The 8,536-nt window shown below is 42.1% G+C and overlaps 1 long non-coding RNA gene across 1 annotated transcript; it reads right to left on the bottom strand.

Annotated features, from left to right (window-relative positions):
• Positions 1 to 4,846: 4,846 nt before the first annotated feature.
• Positions 4,847 to 7,908, bottom strand: LOC309349070. The gene is made up of 2 exons (XR_014159664.1): positions 7,770 to 7,908; positions 4,847 to 7,726 (listed from the first exon to the last, which is right to left on the bottom strand). It is a non-coding gene; the product is annotated as an uncharacterized lncRNA (long non-coding RNA).
• Between the last annotated feature and the right edge of the window lie 628 nt (positions 7,909 to 8,536).

The following is an 8,536-nucleotide window of genomic DNA, read 5'->3' as shown; positions in this document are numbered from 1 at the left end:
GCAGGCGGAAATTCAATAGGTTAATCCTGTTTCGGTATGGAAACACAATTAAGGGGAAAACCTTTCTTTGTTGATACTCTGTCACACATATTATTATTTGTGTGTGATCCCTCCACCTCACTTGTAAAAGAGGCCATAAATTTGCACATGGTATGCCTTCTTTTTGCAAGTGGGGTGGAGTATTCCATCCACAATAGGGTTCCAGGCCCAGAAAACCCTGTTCCTACCCATTGTTCCCCAAGCTGTTGTTGTTTAGTCATGTCCAACTCTTTGTGACCCCATGGACCAGAGCACGCCAGGCACTTCTGTCTTCCACTGCCTCCCGCAGTTTGGTCAAACTCATGCTGGTAGCTTCGAGAACACTGTCCAACCATCTCGTCCTTAGTCTTCCCCTTCTCCTTGTGCCCTCCATCTTTCCCAACATCAGGGTCTTTTCCAGGGAGTCTTCTCTTCTCATCAGGTGGCCAAAGTACTGGAGCCTCAGCTTCACGATCTTCCTTCCAGTGAGCACCCAGGGCTGATTTCCTTAAGAATGGATACGTTTGATCTTCCTGCAGTCCATGGGACTCTCAAGAGTCTCCTCCAGCACCATAATTCAAAAGCATCAATCCTTCAGCGATCAGCCTTCTTTATGGTCCAGCTCTCACTTCCATACATCTCTACTGGGGAAACCATAGCTTTAACCATACGGACCTTTGTCGGCAATGTGATTTCTCTGCTTTTTAAGATGCTGTCTAGGTTTGTCATAAACATAAGCAAATGCATTGCTGTTGAAAAGCGTTTTGAAAGTGCTGCATCTGTTTCCAGCTTCACATTCCTCTTCTGGTGAGCGTTTGTGTTGAAAGGTGCCCAAGGTATCTAAGAATAATGGAAGTAAAATGAAAAACCTTCTAATGCTGTGGAACATAGCACCATGTGCCTCTCACTCCCTTCCTCTCCTGCTGGAAGGAAGCCCCAGAAGAAACCTGGGGCCAAGGCTTCAGCAAGTTTATTGTCCACAAGGCACTTGGCTGGCCTATAAAGGAGCTTTGTGGGTAGTAGGAAAAGGGGCCCCGTTTTCCCTTTGTACAGCACAGCACAAGGAGATACAGCAACTGGGTTAAATATAGGTCTCAGCAGCAGGCAGGGCAGTGTTGATCTCACTCTGCTTTAGCTGTGGTAAAGCTCTAGATAGGATTGGTCTGCTAGGCTGCAGTGCAAACGGAGCATACTCTTCCACTTTTCTGAAGTGATTAGTGGCTTGAATTCCAGCCCAGGTTACCTAACCCCTCACATGACTTCGGGGGATTTTGGCTCCTCTTCTCCATTTTACGTCTTTGCTGTTTTGGAGGCTGCTGCAGCAGCAGCAGCGCTGAATTTCCCAGTGACATCTGCAGCTGTGACCCCTGCAGTGAGAATCCACTAATTCCTTCCATCTGTTTAGATGGGCCACTACAGCAATGGCTGCAATGTTTCAAGAGCTGAGTGCTGAGAATTTCCCCATTGGAGCCTCTACTTGAGCCATCCAGTCTAAGCAGGAATATGTGACCCATCTTCAAAAAGTGGTGCATCTTTCTTTCTGCACCTTTCCCCCCCGTGGATCAATGCAGCCCCTGGGAGTTTTGCACGAGAATTGGGACCTGTTCTCTGTGCAAATGCTTACAGGGCAGAGCCAAAGGGCCAATGGGGCAGGGTGGGGGGAGGAGGAGACCTGACCTTTTGTTATATTATTAACTTTTCCCCCAAGCTTTCCCTTTTTTGTTTTCTGTTTTGCATTAGTTAGCAGCCTTTCCCAAGATTCAAGGTGTAATAAAACTATGCAGCCATCCTAATCTGAAAAGACATGTGTTACACCCCATCTAAAAATCTTACCACACGTGGGAGAATCTCAAAGGGGAGACCGGTACATAGCCTGAGGGCAACAATTCTTTTAGGCTCCTCCTAAAATAGTGTTATTCAGGCAGGTCTTTGAAATGTTAATTTATTCTTGCCAACCAGTATTTATTGATGTTTTTACCAATGTTTTCATTGATCTTATTATAATTTTTGTATGTTGTGGGGTTTTTTTTATGACACTGGTTGATAAATATTTAAACAAAGAAATTACTTTTAGCTGCAGGGCTTCTAATCTCACAGGGAAAGTAGCACATAAAAGTTTCTGGGAAGGCAACTGTAGCAGGGCAAGGAGAAAGGCACTGCCTACCCACAAAGCAGGACAATTTGTTGTGATTTACGTCTTCTCCTCACACCAGATATGTATATTGACCCCCTTAGAGGCATTGGCTGTCAGTGTGCAGCTGCCAGTCTAGAAGTCAAGATGTGCAACTCAAAAAACTGGAATCAGTGGTGGAATGCAAAAAAAAAAGCTTGCTCACCCATTAGCTTGTATCTGTGCCCAGTGTATCTCCACACATGTGTTATTGTGAAAAAGTGTTACGGAGTTGTACAGTTCAAACATTGGGCGCACAAATTCTACATATGTTTTTGCATGATGGATAATCTTGTTGCCACTAGTGTCTGACTTCAATAGGCCTTTTATCCTGATATGCGTACTCATTCCCTCAAACCAAGATAGTAAGAACTGAGTTGTAAAAGCTATTGTTTCATGATTTAAAAAAAAATATTTCTGTACAGGTCTGTACAGCTGGCTATCCCTATCATAAACAGAGACACATCCTTCTGTGGCCCCCAACCCAGGTGCTAGTGGGACAATTGGAGAGGTCTACATCACCTGTGCAATATCTTAATCCCCCTTTCTGTTATCTTTTTCTTTTAATTTGGATTTTTATGCACTAGGAAGGGGAAAGGGAGAATAGGTCAGTTGATCCTGTTTTGTTAGGAAGAAGGGGAAAAAACCCCAGTCAATAACAGCATACAAATTAATTAAAAAATATAACTTTCCCTCTCTGAATCCCTTGCATCATTGAACTGCTGAACTGTTTCATTGCCTTAAGCAGGCATGGCCAAACTTGGCCCTCCAGCTGTTTTGGGACTACAGTTCCCATCATCCCTGACCACTGGGATGGGAGTTGTAGTTCCAAAACAGCTGGAGGGCCAATTTTGGCCATGCCTACCTTAAACTGCCACTGGTCTTGTTAGCTAGGGATGATGGGAGTTGTAGTCCCAAAACAGGGGGAGGGCCAATTTTGGCCATTCCTACCTTAAACTGCCAGCCTAGCAGTTCAAAAGCACGTCAAAGCGCAAGTAGATAAATAGGTACCGCTCTGGTGGGAAGGTAAACAGCGTTTCTGTGCACTGCTCTGGTTTCGCCATGCTGGCCACATGACCCGGAAGCAGTCTGTGGACAAATGCCGGCTTCCTCGGCCTATAGAGCGAGATGCATGCGTAACCCGAATCGTCCGCATCTGGACCTAACAGTCAGGGGTCCCTTTACCTTTACCTTAGAGAGGCACAATCTCAATCCTTTCTGGAATTGGCATCTTCTGATGTGGTATTCCTGCCTCCTACAGCCCAGAGGCGGCAACATCTGAGACACCCACTTTCATTATGACGTCACAGGCCCTGGAGCTGAGCTCCAACCGTCCAAACAGATTCTGAGGCAGAATCCTTCTGCGCTTTTGCTCCAATTAATTTAGTGAGAATATGACATTTAATAACATTTAATTTAGTGGGAATGGATGCAGATGTTACTAAGCTGCAGTTCCTATCAGCGCCACCAGCACTGCCAGTTGTATCGACTATCTGGAAAGACCACAGGCGTTAGCTGCTTTGTAAAGAGCAGTTTTAGGGATTTTAAAGCTGCAAACACACCTTCTCACCACAAGAGGGCAACCTATGATAAAGATTTGCTCAACGAAGACATATATCTAATAAGATGGGTTTTCCAGCTAGTTTTGATGTCTTTCTGTTCTAGGTGCTGTTGTGCTGGATATAGAATCCATGCAGGTTGCAGGGAATCCATGCTGGACTGGTAAAGGTGCAAAAGTCTTGTGATGGAGAATATTCTTGCAGGTATATTTTATTCCAATATTTGGGTACCATTTTGAATAGGGTACACAGGGCTTAGCATCTCATGGTGTCATAGGTGCCAGGCACCCACAAATTTAGGTGTCAGGGCCATGCAACCACAGCTGTGGGGCCAAGCCAGCACTCCTGCATGGCGTACGCCACGGGTCAGCGAACTTTTTCAGCAGGGGGCCGGTCCAATGTCCCTCAGACTTTGTGGGGGGCCGGACTACATTCTGAAGAAAAAAATGGAACAAATTCTTATGCCCCACAAATAACCCAGAGATGCATTTTAAATAAAAGGACACATTCTACTTGTGTAAAAACACGCTGATTCCTAGATCGGCTGCAGGCCGGATTTAGAAGGCGATTGGGCTGGATCCGGCCCCCAGGCCTTAGTTTGCCTACCCATGGTGTACACGGTTGAGCAAAGGGAGTTTTTATTACAGTAGTGGTCTTCAGCATAGCTGTACTTACGCAAGAATGTTTGCTTCTTAGGACTATCCAAACATGAAGGAAAGGTGTGTATCAAAATATTAAAGTCTCGCTTCCCTTCCACTAGTGAAATGGGTCTAGCATATATAAATCAGAGTTATCTCAAATCAGTATAACATATGGACAAATATTGGTGTTTAAAATTATTTAAAGACATTGGGGTTTGTTTGCTTTTTTGGATCATGTCTTTATATCCATCCATCGTTTTGTAATCTGTTCCGAAGAAGAGCCATCACATGTGTTGGACTTTTGAACCCTTTCAATTGCTTAAATTCCATGTTCCAATAAGTGGATTAGTACATTAGATTTGGCTGTGTGTTCCCCTGCCTTTGCTGGTGTCCCCCCCCCCCCATCTTTTTGTTTCAGCACAAAAAGTAGCCCAAGGAAAATTGTCCTCACGACAAAGTTTATACAACAAATGCTTTTATTACATGAAACAGTTCAACATACTGCATGGTAGTAAATCAATTATAAGTGCATTTAAGTAATGTTTCTGGACATCATAACAGTCTCAATAGTTCCGCAAGACTTCTTCTGAGTCTTCTGACTCAGTTCAAGCAAGTGCAACTAATGGAATAGCCATTAACAGTAAAATACAAGAAAACAATGATATTTAGACTAGATAAGCAACAGCATATTTGTCACAACCAAACATCACAAAGCAGAGCTCACATACTGAAGACTATCACTAAAATGATTTGTTTTTTTAAACCAACATACTAATCTATTCCAAACAATCCGTTCTTGAACAATGTTACTTCAGTAACTCAGATATTTGTTTGCTTCCCCCCCTCCAAGAGGAAATATTTTATTTTTTGCAATTATTATAAAGGAAGGGGGGAAGAGGAGGGCACAAGAAAAGATGTAAACATGTTGTGGTCTTTTGTTTTAAAGCCCATTGAGAGCAAAATACATTACATGCCACAAAGAAAGTGCATTTTATCTGGTGCCATCCATCAGAGCCAGCTTAAAAATCTCAAATTCCACTTCTAAACTCAATGTTGTGAATTTACATAGGATTAGAGTTATTTATCAACTTCTGGTGTAAAATAGCTAGAAAACATTTTGATCAATGCATAAAGCCTTTTGTAATTAATTCATAAAGTAATACAAAACACATTTTTTTCCCTTAGAGTACAGCGATAAAAACACAAAACATTTAACCTTACAGGCCTATTTTTATATATCTTTATAATGTATATAGATATATTTATATACAAACACACAATATACCAAAAACTAGCAAAGCACTTCAAAACAGTCAGTTCCCCTGTCCTCTACCCCCTGGGTTTTGAAACCTGAACTAGTTTTTTGTTTTTTTTTTGCACTTACAGTCTGATAGGAATCCACAGAAGTAGTAATCAGAGTATATGTATCTGGCTAAAAATTATATAAAAAGACAGAACATTTTGCTTTTCAAATAACCTTCTAAATATATATTAAAAGTATCCAGTATTTCCATTAGTGCCAAAATTGGAAGCTCTCTTTGTCAAATATTTATAAAGTGAATTCCCCATATTAAAACAGACAATAAAAGAAACTCCTCCTGAAAACCAAAGGATGACTCACTCTCATTGCATTCTTTGGAAGGAGCTCCACTGATTCCAGTGGAAGTGAAACCGCAGGCATATGACATAGTCTTACAGGTTCTGAAACACGTTAGTAATTTTTGCAGCATTCACCTAGGGATAAGTTGCCTCCTGTCCCCGTGTCAGACTAGAGGTAGGCTGCAGTTATTCCCCAGATAGACTCGTGCTAAATTTTGGTGGATGAAATTCCACTCCCTGCTCCGAGGTATGCTTGACTCTAATCTGAGGCTAACCTAAAGTCACCTCCTTGGCACAGGGAGCACAATATACTACTGTGAAAAAGCCCTCTAGTAATGTAGTAATTGTAGCTCTATCTGCGCATTGTTCAAGGCTCAGCCCTTCAGTATGATGTTTGCAGGCAGATTCCTCCAAATCTGCATAGATCCCCAGTTGTAAGAACATCATATTGTATAACTGGAGTCCTAGGAGACTAGCAAGAGACTTTCATCCTGTTTTGGACGGATGCTAGTTTTCCTAAAATTGTATTGTTAATCAGGCAAAAGGAAATATTTGGCACTGTGTTTACAATAAAACATGGCAGGATTTTAACTCATTAGCACTACAGTAAAAATAAAATTTAACAACACCATTTTTACTCTGCAACTCTGCTCCGTTACAACGGCATATTCAGAATCTTGACTAGGTTTTCAAAAGTTACTTCTTAAGTTGGCTGGTGGTATTTGAAAAGATCAAAACCACCTGATGACCTAACCCAGCCTTCCTCAACTTAGCGTCCATCCAGATATTTTGGACTATTACTCCCCATACAATCCTATCCAGCACAGCAACACTAGCTGGAGTTGACGGAGGTGGACATAGTCTAAAATATATTGAAGGCATCAGTGTGGGGAAGACTGACCCGACTCTCTATGGCAACCAGTTTCAAGTAACCACTCACAGGGCTGAATGTACACAGTCACTGATAGAGCAGGATGTAGAATGGATAGCCCACTGCAAGCACCACTTAACCTGCTCACAGTTAAGGCCCACTGACAAACACCCATGTCTCCTGCCTAAAAATAAATGGGACATGAGAGCAGTTCACTTGATTTCCCCTTGTCTTAAAACTGCATTACCTAGAGCAGGCTTCCTCAACCTCGGCCCTCCACATGTTTTTGGCCTACAACTCCCATCATCCCTAGCTAGCAGGACCAGTGTCAGGGATGAAGGGAATTGTAGTCTCAAAACATCTGGAGGGCCAAGGTTGAGGAAGCCTGGCCTAGAGGGAGAGAAATACACATTTCTTCCGCGATGCCATTCCTTTTCATCCCTCTAAAGCAGAATTTGAAGTGTGCCAAGAATGGAAATTTGAGCAATTCACCATGGGCGGTATTTAACCATTTTAGTAGACCTTTAGGAAGATTTCTGAACAGGTATAATGTAACACATGTTCTTATGAAAAATGCATAGTTTCACAGTTACAGATACATTCATTAAAATCCATAGATTCTTCTGGGAGCAGACATAAATCAAAACACGGTTTTCCTGCAAACGTTAACTGTGGAAGCAGTAATTCCGGGGCAGGGAACCTCAGGTGTGGGAGCCAAATGTGGCCCTCAGGACTTTCCACAGGCTACACCCCCTCGCTGGCCCTACCTCTGAGTGTTTCTTTCTGCCTTGAATGCATCCTTGAACTCTGATAGTGCCTCTAGTTTGTCTGGATTGAGACTATAGGATGAGGAGTGTCTGTGTAGAAACTAGCCTATTGTACAAAGGTAAAATTCACATTTGTTGCTCTGCCTGCTTTTTGCCTCAGATTTCATTCTCCCCTGGGAACTTTCCCAGAAGGGGACGTGGTCCTAGGTCTGGAAAAGGTTCCCCCACCCCTGCAGTAACTGAATAATATTAACTACATTTCCTTCTTGAAACCCTTTTTTGTTATCAGAATCCACTAGTTCAATTTAAAGTGATATTCCCCAAACTAATTAGGGGATTCCCAATGAGCCTTTTGTTAACAGGTTGTTTTTTTCTTTAGTATAAATATGCTGCAGTTTTATAGAACTCTGCAAGTAATCCCTAGAAAACCAAACTCAACACATGAATTAAATATTTAAGATTGACATATTAGGCTGCAATCCTAACCTGGGAATAGGCCCCATGGAATTCAGTAAGTTTTACTTCTGAGTAGACATGGTTAGGATTGTACTGTCAATTTCTTAAATATAAACTAGTGCTTTTGCGCTTACCAAGTGTGCTTGATAACATGTATTCCATGTACACTTTGGAACTTAGCTTTTCCCCCCAAAAAAGAAAGCTTATTATTGTACCATGTGCCTCTCCAACATTCACTAAAATTATACATTTTCAGCAGCAATACAATCTTGACAGGGAGAAAAAGGGTATGGAAATCTCTTACACTTCTCTTCTAGAAAGCTCTGAACCTGACGAACATGCATATTAAAACATAACTTCTCACATGTGAAGGCTAGGAGCATAATTCACAAATAAGTCAAAGCTTCTATAAGCTGCAATGTAGCTCAGAGATGGACATGAGACACAAACGGAGA

The sequence above is a fragment of the Podarcis erhardii genome, assembly GCF_964252035.2.
Source record: "Podarcis erhardii genome assembly, chromosome: 8".
Lineage (NCBI taxonomy): Eukaryota > Metazoa > Chordata > Lepidosauria > Squamata > Lacertidae > Podarcis > Podarcis erhardii.
The sequence above is the reverse complement of the archived record's forward strand: the minus strand, read 5'-3'. Positions and strand labels throughout refer to the sequence as shown.